The sequence below is a fragment of the Hemiscyllium ocellatum genome, chromosome 14 (assembly GCF_020745735.1).
Source record: "Hemiscyllium ocellatum isolate sHemOce1 chromosome 14, sHemOce1.pat.X.cur, whole genome shotgun sequence".
Taxonomy (NCBI): domain Eukaryota; kingdom Metazoa; phylum Chordata; class Chondrichthyes; order Orectolobiformes; family Hemiscylliidae; genus Hemiscyllium; species Hemiscyllium ocellatum.
Window position 1 is genome coordinate 863,896 of NC_083414.1, and position 20,608 is coordinate 884,503.

The 20,608-nt window shown below is 45.8% G+C and overlaps 1 protein-coding gene across 3 annotated transcripts in view; it reads left to right on the plus strand.

The window, feature by feature from the left end:
- Nucleotides 1-2,739: 2,739 nt before the first annotated feature.
- The window catches only part of LOC132822043 (hyaluronidase-2-like), a 30,816-nt gene continuing 12,947 nt past the window's right edge, over nt 2,740-20,608 (plus strand). Inside the window, exon 1 of one of the 3 annotated variants that reach the window (XM_060835051.1) lies at nt 2,740-2,825. The gene's annotated coding sequence lies outside the window, so the exon portion shown is untranslated. Of the gene's footprint in view, nt 2,826-17,860; nt 19,685-20,608 lie in introns of those variants that run through there. The other 2 variants (XM_060835049.1, XM_060835050.1) reach the window with 2 other exon arrangements.

The window sequence follows — 20,608 nt, forward strand, 5'->3', positions numbered from 1 at the left end:
ATATATAATCTAGGTGGTTGTGGGAATCAGTGGAATGAAAGTGGATATTAGTGGTCTATCCCCAGAAATGTAACATCTGCCCATTTACCTCCTCCCTCCTCATTATCCAAGGGCCCAAATATATCTTCGTGGTGAAGCAGCCCTTTATCTTCACTTCACATAATCTAGTCGATTGCATTTGCTGCTCACAATGGGATCTCCTCTATACTGGGGAAACGAAGCCTAGATTGGATGACTGCTTCACAGAACATCTACATTCTGCACAAAAAAGACCCTGAGCCTCCAGTGGTCTGCCACGTTAACACTCCACCCTGTTCCCTGGCCAACGTCTCTCTCTCAGGCTTGCTGCAGTGCTCCAGCGAAGCTCAACACAGGTTGAAAGAAAAGTACTTCATTTTCCATTTTGGAACCCCACTGCCTTCAGGGCTCAATATCGAATTCAATAATTTTAGAGCCTGAACTTCCGAGGGCCTTACCTCTACCCCACACACCAGACCTTGTTATCACATGGTCTGCCATTACACACCACCTGTTGTTAGCACTAACTGTCTCCATTAACAGCTATTCACCCTCCCAGCCAGATCATTATAGATTCCTTTGTCTGTCCAACTGTTCTTCTCTCTCCTTGGGTTCTAACCCTACCTATCATTTACTCTTTACCCACTCCCTCAACCTATCTTCTGCACATGAACTGACACTTCCCCGCTCGCTACCATCAGTTCTAGGGAAGGGCCACTCAACCTGAAGCGTTAACTTTGATTTCTCTTTACAGATGCCGCCAGTCCTGCTGAGCTTTTCCAACAACTTAACTTCATAGTGTCTTACTGTCATAAAGTCATAGAAATGTACAGCACGGAAACATCCTTCGGTATAATTCATCCATGCCAACCAGATATCCCAACCCAATCTAGTCCCATTTGCAGGCACTTGGTCCATATTCCTCCAAACCCTTCCTATTCATATACCCATTCAAATGTCTTTTAAATGCTGTAATTGTACTAGCCTCCCTCACTTCCTCTGGCAGCTCATTCCTGACGTGCACCGCCCTCTGCGTGAAAAAGTAAACCCTTAGCTCCCTTTTATATCTTTCCCCTCTCACCCTAAATCAATGCCCTCTAGTTCTGGACTCCCCCATCCCAGGGAGAAAACTTTGTCTATTTATCCTATCCACGCCGCATGATTTTATAAACTCTGTTTTTGTCAAACCTGCTGTATTGTGGGTGACTGTAGAACACAGAGGGAAGATTAAATGACCATTTTCTACCCTGGTTGACAACACAGCCACCATAAAATAATCTCCATTTTACAGTTCAATTAATTCTTGTAATTTCTCAACAAAGCTTCACCTTCAGCCAGTTCCTGCTTCAAAGATGAGAGGGTGTTCTCAGATTGTGGAAAGAAATGAAGAATGACAGAGGCACCATCTTCTCAAGAGGCATTTCAGAATAGGCAATAAATAGAGCTTCGAGGAGAAAGTGAGGACTGCAGATGCTGGAGATCAGAGCTGAAAATGTGTTGCTGGAAAAGCGCAGCAGGTCAGGCAGCATCCAAGGAACAGGAAATTCGATGTTTTGGGCATGAGCCCTTCTTCAGGCGCTTTTCCAGCAACACATTTTCAGCTCAGAATAAATAGAGCTTTACCAGGGATGCCCACCTTCCAAGAAAGAAAAGAGAAACTTCAGGCAAGATGAGACAAAATTACAATGTATGTTTTGATCAATGTGTGTTAAACTCTCGGAAAGCCTTTTTTTAGACAACATCCACCCAAACTGAAAAAAACTTCAGTTCTTGATTTGTCCAATCCAGCAGTATATTTTTTGAGATAAATGCCCTCAGAGGTTATTTCTAATTTGGCTCCAATGTTAACATGGATCAGTAAAGGAATCTACCATTCCATTTTTGCTATTCTTCTGGTTTCCCTTCTCCCTCTTCTCACCAATTCCTCACTGTTCCTCTCTTCTCTGTCCTCCATTGTTTCTTCTGGTTTCACTAGTCTGGTCTCTCCTCTCCCCCTTGGGAATGAATGTGGTCACCTTCAAACAGGCATTAGGACATTCTCAGATGAGTCAATTCCTGGATTAAATCTCTCGATGCAGAAGAAACCTGGGAATCATAAGGGAATAATTCGATGCTGAATTGGGATCTGCATATGAATAAATAAAAATGGGTTCAAATGCCTCTCTTCTGAATGATGCTGGTGACAGTCCAACAAATCTAATTTGTGTGTGTGTGTGTGTGTGTGTGTGTGCAGTATGAGGTGATGGTTATTTGTAAACTGCTATACACAGGTTAAACAAGGCTGTGTAGGCTGGGGTAATGTGGGAGGATGTTGGGAGTTAGAGCCAGGTTACTGTGGGGGGAGGGGGGTGGGAGCGAAGGGTGAGGGGATTTAAGAGGGATTTATGAGTAAGAGCAAGCTGGAGTCCAGTCTGACACATGGAGATCTGTCCCACTCTGTCTCTGAGATCAGCTACAGCAGAGTTCTTTCTTTCTGAATTTAAACTTTGCTTCAGGATGAGTGTCCCTGTTAGCAGCAACAGGGAGGTGTGAAGTAGCAGGGAACGGAGTGGACTGACAGCTTCTTTTAGGGATAGCTTTGGTTTAACTGCTCTGCTGTCCTCAAACTCCAAAGATTTTGGGTGGGTTGATGGAAATCAGTAAGTAAAGAATGATTAGCATTTCATTTGTCCTCAGCAGGAAACTGGACTGACGCAGAAGGAAATAGCTTTTAGTTGAAACTGGAACTTCAGAATCTTAAGGTAAAAGGGAATGTGCAATCAGTCGATTCAGTTCCTGCTTTACACAAGACTGAACAGAGCCAGCAGGTAGGAATTCCTTCGATTTCATCCACTCACCCTTCCTCACACCACTGTATGTTGGTATTTCACTCAATGGGTAATTAGCTCAGTGATTCATACTTCAAACTGGATATAAACTGGATTGTGTCAATATAAGACAAAGATCTCTAGATATTTTAATTCTGAAGAAGAAATAGGAGAACATGTGAACAATTTAAATTTGTTTATTCACTCACAGGACGTGGGTGTTGCTGGCTGGCCCAGCATTTATTGACAGTTCCTAGCAATTCATGTTCAAATGCAGCAAGACCTGGGTCTTCCTCCTTGAATTGCTGCAGCCCACCTCCTGTGAGTTGACCCACAAGGTCTTTAGGGAGGGAATTCCAGGACTTTGACCAAGTGACAGTGAAGGAACGGCGATACATTTCCAAATCAGGTTGGTGAGTGGTTTGGAGGGAAACTTGCCGGGGGTGGTGTTCCCATGTATCTGTCAGCAGTGAAGGCAGTGAATGTTGAAAGTGGTGAATGGGGTGTTGATCAAGTTACTTTGTCCTGGATGGTGTCAAGCTTCTTGAGTGTTGTTGGAGCTGTACCTAACTAAGCAAGTGGGGATATTCCATCACATTTTTGACTTGTGCCTTGTAGATGGTGGACAGGCTTTGGGAATCAGGAAGTGAGTTACTTGCTGCAGGATTCCTAGATTCCAACGTACTCTTGTAGCTACTGTGTGGCAAGTCCAGATCAGTTTGCAGTCAACAGTAACCTCCAGAATGTTGATAGTGAGGGATTCAGTAATGATAAGGCCATTGAGATCAAAGAGTGATGGTTATATTCTTGTTGGAGATGGTCCCTGTTTGGCATTTTTTACAACGTGAATGTTACTTGTCACATGTCAGCCCAAACCTGGGATACAGTCCAGCTCTTACTGCATTTGAACATGAACTGCTTCAATATCTGAAGAGTTATGAATGGTGCTGGTCATCAACAAACATCTGACCTTATGATGGAAGGAAGACTATTGATGTACTTTTCTGGGACTCCCTGATTGACAGATGTGCCCATGACTACTGCCCTAAGACTTTGAGAGCTGGCTGTTTGCTCGTTGGATGTGTACTGTGTTTGCCATGTAAACTGTTGGCACATGGAGCAGATGTGAGATTGATGTAGCACCTGGCTGTACAGAAAGATGGGTGTCCCCTTGACTGAGCACCACTGAGTAACAAGACAGGTTGCTGGGTTGTGTGTCTGTGAAACAGGGATACTGTGAACCTGTGAGTACTTGTTAATTAAGTGACCAGCCCTGAGATACAGTCTGGAACAGTCTACATAACCTATCTCTGCAGTAGCCTCTGAATGTTCATTGCTGGTGTGCCCTGCAATGCAGTACCATGTTTCCTGAGTATACAGAGAGGTGCCATGGCAATCCTGAGAGGGTGGATGAGGAGTGTGCATGGCTATGCCCGTGGTTCATGCCCCGAGATGCTGTTTGGTGCAGAGCAACATAAAGGCTCCTCACAGCCAGTGCGAAGCTAAAATCACCAGGTACCAGGTCTTGGTCAGATCAGAATTTGAATACCAACGAGGCGAGTTGAAGCATTAGTGAGGCATTTAGCAAGCTATAACTCCCCATCATTGACAACTGCTGCCTCATGAGGAGCCCACCTCGCTGCTTGTCAAGAGAGTAACGGATTGGTTAGTGAGGGGTCCAGATGTCGAAGTGAGTCTCACTGGATGACTCGTCCCATTCTACCCCAAATCTCACCATCACCCACTCAGTCAGGTCCCGGTAAGATTCCAGCACTGAGAATTAGTGAAAAGCAAATGGTCAGAATTTAAATTGTCCTTGATTTGGACAATTTTGAATGTTTTTTGTTTTAATTTATTTGGAATCAGATGTTCAAGTCTGACAATGTGAGAAAGTCTGAAATTCATCCTTGTCATTCGATCATCCTACTTCAGGAAGCATCAGTTGTGTTGATAGGCAGGACAGCTGCTATCATTCCAAAAGGACATCAGCTCAAGACACTGGGAGACTCGTTATTTGCTGAGCACAGTGCTCCCTGTGATCACCGACGCTCAGAAAACTCCATCTGAATTTGCAGAATTCCTTTTTCAAAATCACTCACAAACCATTGACAGCACAGGCACCTCTCATCATAGATTTACATTTGCAGACAACTGTGTTCTCTATCCCATGCACTGGGAACACTGTGGTTTTACACCATATTATTAGGGAAGATGGGATAAGATGGAAAGGTACATACGATGGGAAAGGAAACTGCTGGGGATGGGCACAATTGAAATGTGGAGCTTATTCAAGGAACAGCTACTGTGGGTCCTTGATAAGTATGTACCTGTTAGGCAGGGATGAAGTTGTCAAGTGAGGGAACTGTGTTTTTTAAGGAAGTTGAATCTCTTGTCAAGAGGAAGAAGAAGGCTTAGGTTAGGACGAGATGTGAAGGCTCAGTTAGGGCACTTGAGAATTATAAGTTAGCCAGGAAAGACATAAGCTGAAAATGTGTTGCTGGTCAAAGCACAGCAGGCCAGGCAGCATCTCAGGAATAGGGAATTCGACGTTTCGAGCATAAGTCCTTCATCAGGAATGGGAATAAGAAGAGTTACGAAGAGCCAGGAGGGGACATGAGAAGTCATTGGAGGATAGGATCAAGGAAAACGCTAAAGCTTTCTATAGGTATATCAGGAATAAAAGAATGACTAGAGTAAGATTAGGGCCAGTTAAGGATAATAATGGGATGTTGTGCATGGAATCAGAGGAATTAGGGGAAGCGCTAAATGAATATTTTTTGTCAGTATTCACACTAGAAAAAAACAATGTTGTCAAGGAGAATACTGAGATACAGGCTATTAGACTAGATAGGATCGAGGTTCACAAGGAGGAGGTGTTAGCAATTCTGGAAAGTGTGAAAATAGGTAAGTCCCCTGGGCCGGATGGAATTTATCCCAGGATTCTCTGGGATGCCAGGAAAGAGATTATTGGGCCTTTGGCTTTGATCTTTATGTTGCCATTGTCTACAGGAATAGTGCCAGAAGACTGGAGAAGAGCAAGTGTTGTTCCCTTGTTCAAGAAGGGGAGTAGAGACAACCCTGGTAATTCATAGACCAGTGAGCTTTACATTGGTTGTGGGTAAAGGGTTGGAAAAGGTTACAAGAGATAGGATTTATAATCATCTAGAAAAAAATAAGTTGATTAGGGATAGTCAACACAGTTTTGTGAAGGGTAGGTCGTGCCTCACTAACCTTATTGAATTCTTTGAGAAGATAACCAAACAGGTGGATGAGAGTGACATGGTTGGTGTAGTGTATATGGATTTCAGTAAGGCATTTGATAAGGTTCCCCATTGTAGTCTATTGCACAAAATTTGCAGGCATGTGATTGAGGGTGATTTAGCGGTTTCAATCAGTAATTGGCTAGCTGAAAGAAGACAGAGGGTGTGGTTGATGGGAAATGTTCATCCTGGAGTTCAGTTACTAGTGTTGTACTGCCAGGATCTGTTTTGGGTCCACTGTTTGTCATTTTTTATAAACGACCTGGATGAGGGCATAGTGGGATAGATTAATAAATTTGCGAATGACACTAAAGTCAGTACAATTATGGATAGTGCAGAAGGATGTTGTAGGTTACAGAGGGACATAGATAAGCTGCAGAGCTGGGCTGAGGGGTGGCAAATGGAGTTTAATGAGGAAAATTGTGAGGTGATTCACTTTGGAAGGAGCAACAGGAATGTAGAGTACTGGGCTAATGGTAAGTTTCTTGATAGTGTAGATGAGCAGAGGGATTTCTGTGTACATAGATCTCTGAAAATTGCCACCCAGGTTGATAACGTTGTTAAGAAGGCATATGGTGTGTTAGCTTTTATTGGTAGAGGGACTGAGTTTCAGAGCCATGAGGTCATGCTGCAGCTGTACAAAACCCTGTGCGTCCACACTTGGAGTATTGTGTACAGTTCTGTTCACTGCATTACAGGAAGGATGTGGAAGCTTTGGAAAGAGTTCAGAGGAGATTTACTAGGATGTTGCCTGATCTGAAGGGAAGGTCTTATGAGGAAAGGCTAAGGGACTTGAGGCTGTTTTCATTAGAGTGAAGAAAGTTGAGAGGTGACTTAATTGCGACATATAAGACATTCAGAGGATTAGATAGGATGGACTGTAAGAGCTTTTTTACTCTGATGGTGATGGCTAGCACAAGGGGGCATAGCTTTAAATTGAGGAGTGATAGATATAGGACAGATGTCAGAGGTAGGTTCTTTATTCAGAGTAGTAAGGGCTTGGAATGCCCTGCCTGCGGCAGTAGTAGATGCTCCAAGTTTAAGGGCATTTAAACGGTCATTGGATAGGCATATGGACAAAAATGGAATAGTGTAGGTTAGACAGGTTTCAGATTGGTTTCACAGGTTGGCACAACATTGAGGGCTGAAGGGCCTGTACTGCGCTGGAATGTTCTATATTGTATGTACTCTTGGGACACTGTGTTATTGACCCCGTGCTGTCTTCCCCCCATAAGACTGTTGTTCAGCTGTAATTGTTGATGGTGAGAGTTTGCTGACTTGAGACAATTATCACTTGGCCACTGATTACCTGCAGAAATCACACAGAGAGTGATCAGGAACAGGTTGAGATGACATTTTAATCTGCGGGCCCAACTCTTAACTGAAAATTCAGGACTTATTCAATCTGAAGATGAATTCTCTGTTCACAAGCGTAATTGGCAGTGTGGCCAAACTCATTCTCAGGTTTTCCTTTCGCGATCGACAATTTTGGTCTGGAGTGTCTCTGGTCTGACAATATGCTTATTTTCACATCATAGCCTCCATCCCCTAAACATCAGCTCCTACCTGAACCCTGATACTTCACTATAACATTTAGAAACTTTGTGTTAAACCTAATCTGACAATAAGCTTCCAATTACAGACCACATCATCCCTAAATCCATCCACTTTCAAACAAAATATCACCAAGCACCACCTCATCTCAGTTCATCTACTTGGATCTCCTTCAGCCCCCATACCCCTCCCTAACCTAAACATCTTCCAGTCTTAGTATTGACCCTCCGACAGTGCAGGATTCTGAGAGAGTGTCACACTGTCAGAGGGTCAGTGTTGAGGGAGTGCCGCACTGTCAGAGGGTCAGTACTGAGGGAGTGGGCACTGTCAAAGGGTCAGTGCTGAGGGAGTGCCGCACTATCGGAGGATCAGTGCTGAGGGAGTGCCGCACTGTCGGAGGATCAGTGCTGAGGGAGTGCCGCACTGTTGGAGGGTCAGTACTGAGGGAGTGCCGCACTATCGGAGGGTCAATACTGAAAGAGTACCACACTGTCAGAGGGTCAGTGCTGAGGGAGTGCTACACTATCAGAGGGTCAGTACTGAGAGAGTGTCACACTGTCAGAGGACAGCAGTTCAGGCAGCATCCAACGAGCAGTGAAATCGATGTTTTGGGCAAAAGCCCTTCATCAGGAATAAAGGCAGTGAGAAAGGCAGCTTGGAGAGATAAGCTAGAGGGAGGTGGGGGTGGGGAGAAAGTACTCTCTCCCCACCCCCACCTCCCTCTAGCTTATCTCTCCATGCTTCCAGCTCACTGCCTTTATTCCTGATGAAGGGATTTTGCCTGAAACGTTGATTTCGCTGCTTGTTGGATGCTGCCTGAACTGCTGTGCTCTTCCAGCACCACTAATCCAGAATCTGGTTTCCAGCATGTGCAGTCATTGTTTTTACCAACTGTCAGAGGGTCAATACTGAGGGAGTGTCACACTGTCAGAGGGTCAGTCCTGAGGGAGTGTCACACTGTCAGAGGGTCAATACTGAGCAAGTGCCGGACTGCACTTTTGGAGGTTCAGTACTGAGGGAGTGCCACACTGTCAGAGGGTCAGTACTCAGGGAGTGCTGTACTGGTAGAGAGTTAGTGCTGAGCGAGTGTCCCATTGTCGGATGGTCAATGCTGAGGGAGTGCCACACTGTTGAAGGTATTCCTTTACAAATGAGATGAACAACTGTAGCCTATTCTATCATCACATGAAGTTGAGAAGTTCCTCTACATGACAGGGTGAAGTGGTGGGAAATTCTCAGGAGCGTCATGGGGTCAATAACTATCCTCCAACAAAAATCAACAGGTCGTGTTCCTTAATTTGTGCTCTTTTGGATCTTCTGTGTACAAGCTGACGGTTGTGTTTCTAGCAACAATGTCGTTATTTTGAAATATACTTTATTGACAGTATTAACACAGAAGGCGCTTTCTGAAACCGAATTCCTCACGAGTGCACGTTTCCCTCGCAGAACTTGAAGTTGTCCAATTAACTCATCCAGTGTGGGTTTGGACAGGAAGTGACCAAGGGTCATTAACTCAGAGCAGCAGGAATTCAAATGCTGTGTAATCTGATTTCCTGTCAGGTTCATACCGGATGCCTGACTTCCTGCTTTTCAAAGTGACTGGTGCACTTCTTGCCAAAAGCTTCACATTGACACTCCCTGCAGCCTCTGATAACGAATCAATCACTCAACAAATCTCGGAAGAAGCTACACAATTGAATGAAGTAAGAGCTCGCTAATAGTGGAGGAGCCTCCCACATTGGGACAGATTTTCCGAAGGCCAGGCAGTCCTTCTTCCAGAGTAAATGGGAGTTGGTTTTGGGGAAATTCCAAATCCCGATCGCAGCAGATCCCGAAGGAATAACTGGAAATTGAATCTTTCGTTGGCTAATTCCTCAATACATGGAAAATTCTGAAAGTATCCATTAAAATCGGATAATTGGGCTGATTTCGTTGAAATTAAGTAAACTAGTTACTCAGAAAAAGTTACATTATTGAACACAGTTTCTCAGGAGTTAACCTGTTCTAGAGATCTCCTACGTATTTCACTCACCTTCAACAACACATCCCCAGAGCAGAACCTGAGTCCACTCCCCTGGGACTGACCCTCAGAGCAAGATCAGATCCCCTCAGAGGTAACATCCTGACTCCTCATTACATCCCCACCCCGCCAAACTACCTGAAACACTTATCTGTCCCTTTGCATCCTATCCCACTGTAGCTGTCAGTGTACACACCTATCACCATACATACCTGTTGTGGTTCTGTTCGCCAAGCTGGGAATTTGTGTTGCAAACGTTTCGTCCCCTGTCTAGGTGACATCCTCAGTGTTTGGGAGCCCCTGTGAAGCACTTCTGTGATGTTTTCTCCGGCAGTTATAGTGTTTTGAATCTGCCGCTTCCGGTTTTCAGCTTCAGCTGTCCGTTGCAGTGGTTGGTATATTGGGTCCAGGTCGATGTGCCTATTGATTTGAATCTGTGGATGAGTGCCATGCCTCTAGGAATTCCCGGACTGTTCTCTGTTTGGTTTGTCCTATAATAGTAGTGTTGTCCCAGTCGAATTCATGTAGCTTGTCATCTGCGTGTGTGGCTACTAAGGATAGCTGGTCGTGTCGTTTCGTGGCTAGTTGGTGTTCATGGATGCAGGTCGTTAGCTGTCTTCCTGTTTGTCCTATGTAGTGTTTTGTGCAGTCCTTGCATGGGATTTTGTACACTACATTGGTTTGGCTCATGCTGGGTATCGGGTCCTTCGTTCTGGTGAGTTGTTGTCTGAGAATGGCTGTTCATTTGTGTGATGTTATGAGTCCTAGTGGTCGCAGTAGTCTGGCTGTCAGTTCAGAAATGCTCCTGATGTATGGTAGTGTGGCTAGACCTTTGGGTTGCGGCATGTCCTCGTTCCGTTGTCTTTCACTTAGGCATCTGTTGATGAAATTGCGCGGTTATCCGTTTTTGGTGAATACCTTGTATAGGTGTTCTTCTTCCTCTTTTTGCAGTTCTGGTGTATACACCAGAACTGCAAAAAGAAGAAGAAGAAGACCTATAAAATGTATTCACCAAAAATGGATAACCGCGCAATTTCATCAACAGATGCCTAAGTGAAAGACAACGGAACGAGGACATGCCGCAACCCAAAGGTCTAGCCACACTACCATACATCAGGAGCATTTCCGAACTGACAACCAGACTACTGCGACCACTAGGACTCATAACATCACACAAATGGACAGCCACTCTCAGACAACAACTCACCAGAACGAAGGACCCGATACCCAGCATGAGCCAAACCAATGTAGTGTACAAAATCCCATGCAAGGACTGCACAAAACACTACATAGGACAAACAGGAAGACAGCTAACGACCTGCATCCATGAACACCAACTAGCCACGAAACGACACGACCAGCAATCCTTAGTAGCCACACACGCAGATGACAAGCAACATGAATTCGACTGGGACAACACTACTATTATAGGGCAAGCCAAACAGAGAACAGCCAGGGAATTCCTCGAGGATTGGCACTCATCCACAGATTCTATCAACAAACACATCGACCTGGACCCAATATACCGGCCACTGCAGCGGACAGCAAGAACTGACAACCGGAAGAGGCAGAGACAAGCCACTATAAATGCCGGAGGAAACATCACAGAAGCGCTTCACAGGAGGCTCCTAAGCACTGAGGATGTCACCTAGAAAGGGGACGAAACATTTGCAACACAAACTCCCAGCTCGGCAAACAGAACCACAACAACGAGCACCCGAGCTACAAATCTTCTCCCAAACTTTGAACCATACATACCTGGCACCTCACCCACCTGGCACCTCACATACCTGGTACCTCACCCACCTGGCACCCCACATACCAGGCACCTCATCCACCTGGCACCTCACCCACCTATCGCCAAACACACCTGGTACCTCACCCACCTGATACCTTACATTCCTGGCACCTCACCCACCTGGTGCTCTACTTACTTGGTAATGTACCCCCGACCCATGTGGTACCCAGCCCTCCAGTGCTGCAGCACCCCACTCACCTCATGTACTTCCCTTTGTCTGCAGCTGTCAAAGTGTCTGTCAGGACCCTTTAATACCAGAAGGGGCAGCACGGTGGCTCAGTGGTTAGCACCGCTGCCTCAGAGTGCCAGGAATCTGGGGTTAATTCCAGCCTTGGTGACTGTCTGTATGGAGTTTGCACATTCTCCCTGTGTGTGCATGGGTTTCCTCCCACAGTTCAAAAATGTGTAGGTTCAGTGAACTTGATGGTGCTAAAATTGTCCATGGTGTTCAGGGATGTGTGGGTTAGGTGCATTAGTTCGGAGTGACTGTAGGGGAATGGGTCTGGGTGGGTTATTCTCCTGAGGGTCAGCATGGTCATTGTAGGACCAAATGACCTGTTTCCACATTGTAGGGATTCTATGAGAAGGCAGCAGCTGGCTGTTGGGAGAATGGTTTCCCTCTCCTTCCCCTGATTGTTTTACCCCTGTCAGAATGGGAGGAGAGCTACTTATTTCTGACAGAGCCCTGAGCAGCGTCTCTCTTCAAAAATGCAGAGCTCCCTTTTCACATAAGAACCAGAGTGGCAACCTGCACTCACCTGGAAATCCAACCTAATATATTCCAGGTAGCAATGTTGATCCTTAAAATAAAAGCTGATTACTGATGAGGCTATAAATCTGAAGCAAATACTAAATGTTGGAGAAACTCAGCAGGTCTGGCAGCACCTCTGGAGACAGAAACAGAGTTAATGCTCTGAGTCCAGGTTTGTAACTATTCCTGTAGTTACTGGACTCAAAATAATACCTTTGTTTCTCCATAGATGCCACAAACGAGCTGATATTCTCCAACAAATGAAAACAAAAAGCACTGATGTTTATTTTGATTACATTTGCCAGCATTGGGAGGAAGTGAGGACTGCAGATGCTGGAGACCAGAATTGAAAAATATGGTCCTTCTTCCTTTGCCCGAAACGTTGATTCTCCTGCTCCTCGGGTCCTGCCTGGCCTGCTGTGTTTTTCCAACACCACATTTTTCAACTATTTGTCAGCATTGCCTCAGTACCTCAGTCATTGCTGTGCCTGTCACACAAACCTCTTCATTGACCTCATGGGCACGGGTTCTTTGGGAACTGTCTTTCTGTTGGTTAGTGATTCCCTGGATACAGATTCGCCAGGTACAGGATCTCCATGGGGGAAATGTGGGGTTAGACAACAACCTCCCAGAATGACAATGTTTTCTGGAATCAGGAGTGGTCACCCTTTCTGACTCCAAGGGGAGACTGATGGCCACTCAGTCCCTGCTCTGTGTTCCCCAGACTATAATTACAAACCCCTTGCTGACTCTATATTCATTCTAATCTTGTACCAGAAATCAACAGGGCACATTCTGAAACTGAATTCAATAAAATCAAATAACTTATCAGCTGTGAACAGAGAATTACTTTAAAATGTGCCAATTAAAGGTAACTGATTGTTTAATGTCACTCATTAATCAGGAGAAAGGAAATCAGAAAGCAGACATCAAACTGAGCTGTCTGGGTGACAGTGACTTCCATCCTGTGCAGCGTGCTGGTTCTTTAATGCACTGTGTGATGCCAGTGACTAGGGGAATGCACTGATGATTGAATTGCATTGAACTCATTGTCACATGTACCGAGGCACAGTGAAAAGCTTTGTTTTGCAAGGAATACAGGCAGATCACAGAGTTAAATGGCATAGATAAGTAATAGGTAAACAGTAGCTAAACAAAAACAAAGGTACAGGCGAATGTTAAGAGTTCGTGTGTCCATTCAGTATTCTAACAACAGTAGGGTAGAAACTGTTTTGAAACCGGCTGGTGCGTGTGTTCAGGCTTCTGTACCTTCTCCCCGATGGTAGAGGTTGTAGAAAAATACTGCCAGGATGGGATGGATCTTTGAAAATGCTGGCAGCCTTTCCTTGACAGTGGGCCTGGTAGGTGGATTCTATAGATGGGAGGTTGGCCTTTGTGATTGTCCAGGCCGAGTTCCCCACTCTCTTTAACCGACTCCGATCTCGAATGGTACAGTTGCCATACCAGGTAGTGATATATCCAGACAGATAGTGCACCAAAAAAGTTGGGAAGAGTACTTGCTGTCATGCCAAATTTCTTCAGCTGCCTGAGGAAGAGGTATTATTGGGCCTTTGTAACCAGTGCGTCCACATGAAGAGTCCAAGAAAGCTTGTTGTGAATGACCACTCCCAGGTGCTTGACACTCTCCACTCGTTTCACCTCTGTGCTGTTAATGTGTAGATGAAGCCCCCACTGGTTCACCAGCTGCGCCATGTGTGTAAACATGTTGATTCCATCACCAACATAGTACAAAAAGATGTAACTGGCTATTACAGAATCACAGTGCAGAAGTTAGTCATTCAGCCCATTAACTATTATCTAGTGCTAATCTCCTGCCTTTTCCCCATTCTCTACACTTCATTACTGCTCAAAAAAATCCAATACCATGTTGAGCATCCTAATTAAATCTGCCTCCATCAATCCTGAACAAAAGAAATACCCACCAGGCCTCTTCAATGAATTCAAAATAATCCATTTATTAGAAAACTTATTCTAAAGGCAAGTGGCAAACTCAGGTTAACACCTAAATTATCATCCAATATCATCCCCTTAATCGCATGCTTTGACATACACACGTAACACAAAAATGCACGACTCTGCAGAGATGAGGGGATTTTTAAAACAATAAAAAAAGGTGAAACAATTCCTGCTGGCAAAAGATCTCGAAATAAGAGAAAGATGTGATGATTTCTCAAGTCCTCTAATTTCCTGCTGATGAAGATAAAATGATGACAGTTGTAGATTGATGATAGGTATCTATTTCAACCAACCAACTGGATTTGATCTTTGAGAATTGATCTAGTTCACTTAGAAGGATTTCAGGAGAGAGTCTAAACCATCTTTGTGGTGTTTTTTGTGGAACAGAACTCTAAGCCTGTTAAGCAACCATTAGCATAAGGAGCCCGACACCTCTCATAACTAGGTTTCTCAGTTATTAAGGCAATAAACCTCTTGTTTTCATTCTTTGAAAGTTTTACTTAACCGTTTCTTCAAGTCACTTAATTTTCAAACAAAAGTGGGAGATCCATAGCACTTTTGTTAGCTTCATTTGCAAGAAGTCACGTTGTGAAATTCACTTTGATGCAGAGATGGTCCAAAATCTTCCTGTTTCTTTTCCAGATCGTCCTTATAGATAAATAAGTATTCCCAACTGTTATAAACAAACCCTCAATAATAAGTTTAACAAGACAATTAATCAAACCTCATAAAGGAATATTGTGTTACTGGAAAAAAATTATAAAAGGCTGTTCATCGTCAAATTTCTTCATTTGTTCATTTATAAATACCAACTTAGCAACAGAGGTATCATATTCAATGATCTCTCACTGCACCCTCTCTAGTGCCTTCCCTTAACCCCAGTTTGACTGGGATCTGGTTAGAGAATGATCCCTTTAGTGCTCCATAGATTATCTGCAGGATGAGCCACAGATCATGAGATTTCAAGGTGCGGTTACTATGTTGACAGGGGTTGTGTTGTTAAATTATCTACAGGGTTGAGGGGAAACTGTCGGATCAGAGAGTACAGTCCAGCTCAAAAAATGCTGATTCCAGTAAGTCCAGTGGATGCTTTGGAGAGGGTGCAGAGACATGAAGAGAGGTTGAGTAGGTTAGGTTTATTTTCATCAGAAAAAAGAAGATTGAGGGGGGGACCTGTTTGAGATTTACAAAATCATGAAGGGTATAGACAGGGTAGATAGAGATAAGCTTTTTCCCAGGGTGAAGGATTCAGTAACGAGAGGTCACGCTTTCAAGGTGAGAGGTGAAAAGTTTAAGGGGGATACACGCAGCAAGTACTTCACACAGAGGGTGGTAGGTGTCTGGAACGTGTTGCCAGCAGAGTTAGTAGAGGCAGGCATAGTAGATTCATTTAAGATGTGTCTGGACAGATGCATGAGTAGGTGGGGAGCAGAGGGATACAGATGCTTAGGAATTGAGCGATAGGTTGAGACAGTGGATTTGGATCAGCTCAGGCTTGGAGGGCCGAAGGGCCTGTTCCTTGGCTGTAAATTTTCTTTGTTCTCAGTACCATCACTAAACTCTGATACCATGAGGCCACAGTTTTCACTGGACAAAAGTGAGAGACAGGGCTAGTAATCACCAATTGCTCCTTTCACTGAGTCCACTCCACTTGAAAGGGACTTAGATTCTATAGCTGGAGAAGAATCCTACCGATAACTAGTCGTCTCCAAGAAACTGACCCATCACCTTAAAAATCACCATAAGGTTTAAGAGCAGATGTAGACACTCAGCCCATCAAGTCTGCTCAAGGGGAAGGGTAGTACTATTGGCTAAGGAGGGCATTGCAGAGCTGAATAAAGAGGACATCTAATAATCCTTTAAAAATGTAACTTGATAAACTTTTTCTTGTTGTCACACCACCTCAGTAGTATGTGATACCATTGTCAGAATTCACATCAACAAAATATCATTTTATTTATTAAAAAAGGGATGTCCCAGAAGGTTAAAAGACTGAATCAATTTGGTTACAGATAAACAAAAAATGGTATAGTGGATAGACCACCACCAAGTGGAAAGGATATAGGGGGCACATCTGGAGGGCAATCCCAGAGAGAGATGCTAACATTGATGGGGAACTTCAACTACCCAAATAAAGACCCAGCTGGGATAAATATTCTTAGATTGCGTTTGGAAGCATTTCCTACTGCACCATGAGTCCATTTCAACACAGAAGGATGCTTTGTTGGACCAGGTCCTTGGGAATGAGGTGGGCCAAGTGGATCAAGTATCAGTTAGAAAACATTTAGGAGACAGTGATAGTTGTATCATAAGGTTCAGGAGGATGGATGAGAGTGACAATGGATAACTCAGAGTAAGAAAAATCAATTGGTGGAGACTGGATTTCGCTGGGCTGAGGACAGATCCAGGGCAAGATTGACTGGAATGAGAGAGTGATGGAAGAACTGTACATAAGCATTGGGCTACCTTCAAAGAGGGGAGGGGAGGGGAGGGGAGGGGAGGGGATGGGGGGGGTGGATGATGGGGATGGGGGTGGGGGGGATGATGGGGATGGGGAGGTTGCTGGGTGAGAGGTGAGGCCATGTCCAACAGTATGAGGAGTAGGTTCTGGTGGAGGGGAGGGGGGCGGTGTAGGTCCCAGGGTAGATGGAGGGTGATAGTGGGGGTGGGTGTAGATCCTGGGGGAAAGTGGGGGTGGCTGTAGGTTCCTGGGAGGTGGAGGGTGGGTGTGAGTCCCTGGGGGGGGGGGGGGGAGGGTTAAAGGGTGGGGTTGGATATAGGTCCCAGGGGAGGTGGAGGGTGATAGTGGGGCTGGGTGTAGGTCCGGTGGGAGTTGGAGGATGGGGGAGGGTGTAGATCCCAGGGGATGGTGGGCGTGGGTTTAGGTCCTAGGGGAGGTGGAGGGTGTGTGTGGGTCTCAGGGTGGGTGAGGGTCGGGGGGGGGTGGAGGATGGATGTGGGTCTCAGGGGAGGTGGAGGGTGGGTGAGGGTCTGGGGGGAGGTGGAGGGTGAGTGTGGATCCCGGGGAGTTGGAGGATGATGTGGGTCCCTGGGGAGGGGAGGGGGGGGGAAGAGAGGTGGAGGGTGGGTGTGGGTCCCGGGGGGGGAGTGGAGGGTGGGTGTGGGTCCCGGTGGGTGCAGGTCCCGTTGGGGGAGGGGGGTGGAGGTGGAGGGTGGGTGCGGGTCCCGTGGGGGGAGAGAGGTGGAGTGTGGGTGCAGGTCCCGTGGGGGGAGAGAGGTGGAGGGTGGGTGGGGGCACGGGGGGGGGGGGGGAGAGTTGGAGGGTGGGTGTGGATCTTAGGGGGGTTGGAGGTGGAGGGTGGGTGTGGATCCCAGGGGGGGTGGAGGGTGGGTGTGGGGGGTGGGGAGGTGGAGGGCGGGGGAGCTGGTGGGAGGTCGGTCCTGGGGCGGGAGGGGGGAGGTAGAGGGTGGGTGTGGGTCCGGGGGGGGGGGGGAAGGTGAAGGGTAGGTGCGGGTCCTGTCGGGGGGGGCACGGGAGTAGAGGTGGAGGGTGGGTGTTGGTCCCGGGTGGGGTTTGGGGAGGTGGTGACAGGTCGGTCCTGGGGGAGGTGGGTGTATCGGGGCGGGAGCAGCAGCCGGGGGATGGGCCGAGGGGCAGCGGGGGCTCGGGCCCGGGGAGGCGGAGGGGCCGCAGTTGAGGTTGGTGCTGGCGGCCGGGGGGCGGCTGCTGCTTCACGGAAGTGGATTTAAATCGATCTCCGGCCTGAGGCCGCGGTGTGGCCTCGTGTTCCGGCCGCAGGGGGAGAGAGCTGCAGCGAGACACAGGAGGAAGCAAACTCGATACAAAGTAAGAGGAAACTGATACAATGTATCACCGAGAGAGGGAAACGGAGACAAAGTAACAGAATCCAAGCATAAAACATGATGTAAAACAACAGACAGAGAATGACAGACAGGGTAACAAGGACAGGGACATAGAGAGACCGGGGAGAGTGTGTGTGAGAGAGAGAGTGTGACAGACAGGGAGAGAGAGTGAAGGAGACACAGAATGTGACAGGAACAGAAGGAAAATGACCGAGGCAGACACAGGAACAGGGAGGGATAGGAAAACTAAACAGCTAGAAACGAAGACACTGAGAGATGGGGACATAGAAAGAAAGACAGCCAGAGATAGGGCGCGGGAGAGAGACCGAGACAGCAAGAAAGAGGGACAGAAAGTATCTTAGTCATAGCAGCGACTGATAAGTAGCCCAGTCACTAACCAAACCCATGGGAAATTCCGGAGAAACCTTCCTCTCCCTAAACTTTGTTTAGAAAATTATTAGGACATATTTAAAAACAGTTCGATTTGAAATTTGCAAACTTCTTCCCACAGAGATTGGGGAGAATGGGAACATGCTCCAAATGTGGGTAACCAGTTGAATGCTATGGATGGTGTTCAGAGTGATGCAGCGAAGGAAGGATGGCAGGGTGTAGTGACAACTTGTGGTGAACTAAGGACTGATGAGGTTTGTGGGAAGCAGGCTCACTGAGATGGAGCTGGTGGGCCGAATGGCCTATGGCTGAGCTGGATGTTAGCTACATTAGAGAAATAAACTGTCACAAGATTAAAATAACTTGAGAGAAGCCATTCAATTGATTGTGCCTGTCCTAGCTGCTTGAAATAATTTCCAAATAATCTCACTGTTAGCCTCCACTCAGGTTTCATGCGGGAAATCTAGTACCACTATTGGAGTCATCACAAAAGTTAAAAAGATTTTATAGAGGTACAGAGAATTCTCTGATTTTCCTATTGTTTAGACCCAGGTCGACAGAAAGAACAGACCAGGTTTCTGCAATTAAAAAGAATCACTATTTATCATAAATAGACTCTAGCTACAGGTAAGTAGTCACAGGTGAGGTGCCGGAAGACTGGAGGTTGGCAAACGTGGTGCCACTGTTTAAGAAGGACGGTAAGGACAAGCCAGGGAACTATAGACCGGTGAGCCTGACCTCGGTGGTGGGTAAGTTGTTGGAGGGAATCCTGAGGGACAGGATGTACATGTATTTGGAAAGGCAAGGACTAATTAGGGTTAGTCAACATGGCTTTGTGCGTGGGAAATCATGTCTCACAAATTTGATTGAATTTTTTGAAGAAGTAACAAAGAAGATTGAGGGCAGAACAGTAGATGTGATCTATATGGACTTCAGTAAGGCGTTTGACAAAGGTTCCCTATGGGAGACTGATTAGCAAGGTTAGATCTCATGGAATACAGGGAGAATTAGCCATTACAAGATAATACATGTCTTGGAAAGGGTGGATGCTAGGAAATTGTTTCCATTAGGTGAGGAGACTAGGACCCGTGGACACAGCCTTAGAATTAAAGGGGTTTAAATTCAGAACAGAAATGCAGAGACATTTCTTCAGTCAGAGAGTGGTGGGCCTGTGGAATTCATTGCCGCAGAATGCAGTGGAGGCCGGGACGCTAAATGTCTTCAAGGCAGAGATTGATAAATACTTGATGTCACAAGGAATTAAGGGCTACGGCGAGAATGCGGGTAAGTGGAGTTGAAATGCCCATCAGCCATGATTGAATGGCAGAGTGGACTCGATGGGCTGAATGGCCTTACTTCCACTCCTATGTCTTATGGTCTTAAATGGTTATAAACCATTGACATGCGACTACTAATTAAACTCTAATCCCCTACACAGACTGACACTGTTGGAAGTTCCTGTGCAGCATTTCAAGTAGCTGCCTCAGATACTTAATAACTCACTGGATAATTATTTTGTTCATTTGCTTGAAGTCTGTGTTCACTGCTGCCCACTGACTCTTAGAGATGCCTTGGAAATAAGGAAGAACAATAAAACTTCAATTTTTAAGCAGCTCCCTCGAACATCGAGTCATAGAGATGTACAGCATGGAAACAGACCCTTCAGTCCAACCAGTCATGCTGATCAGATGTCCCAACCCAATCTAGTCCCACCTGCCAGCACCCGGCCCATATCCCTCCAAACCCTTCCTATTCATATACCCATCCAGATGCCTCTTATATGTTGCAATTAAATGTCCACCGCTTCCTCTGGCAGTTCATTCCATACACATACCACCCTCTGCGTGAAAAAGTTGACTCTTAGGTCTCTTTTATATCTTTCCCCTCTCACCCTAAACCTATGCCCTCTAGTTTTGGACTCCCCGATCCCAGGGAAAAAAAACTTTGCCTATTTATCCTATCCCTGCCCCTCATAATTTTGTAAATCACTCTAAGGAGTGTGATCCCAGTTTGATCAAGTTTTTTTGAGTTGGCAACAAAGATAATTTAGGGAAAAGCAGTTGATGTTGTCTACATGGACTTCAGTAAAATCTCTGACAAGGTCACTTATGGCAGTCTGTTACAAAAGGTTACATGCTATCAGGGTGAGCTGGCAAGATGGATACAGAACTAACATAGTCATCGGAGATAGGGTAGCAGTAGAAGGAT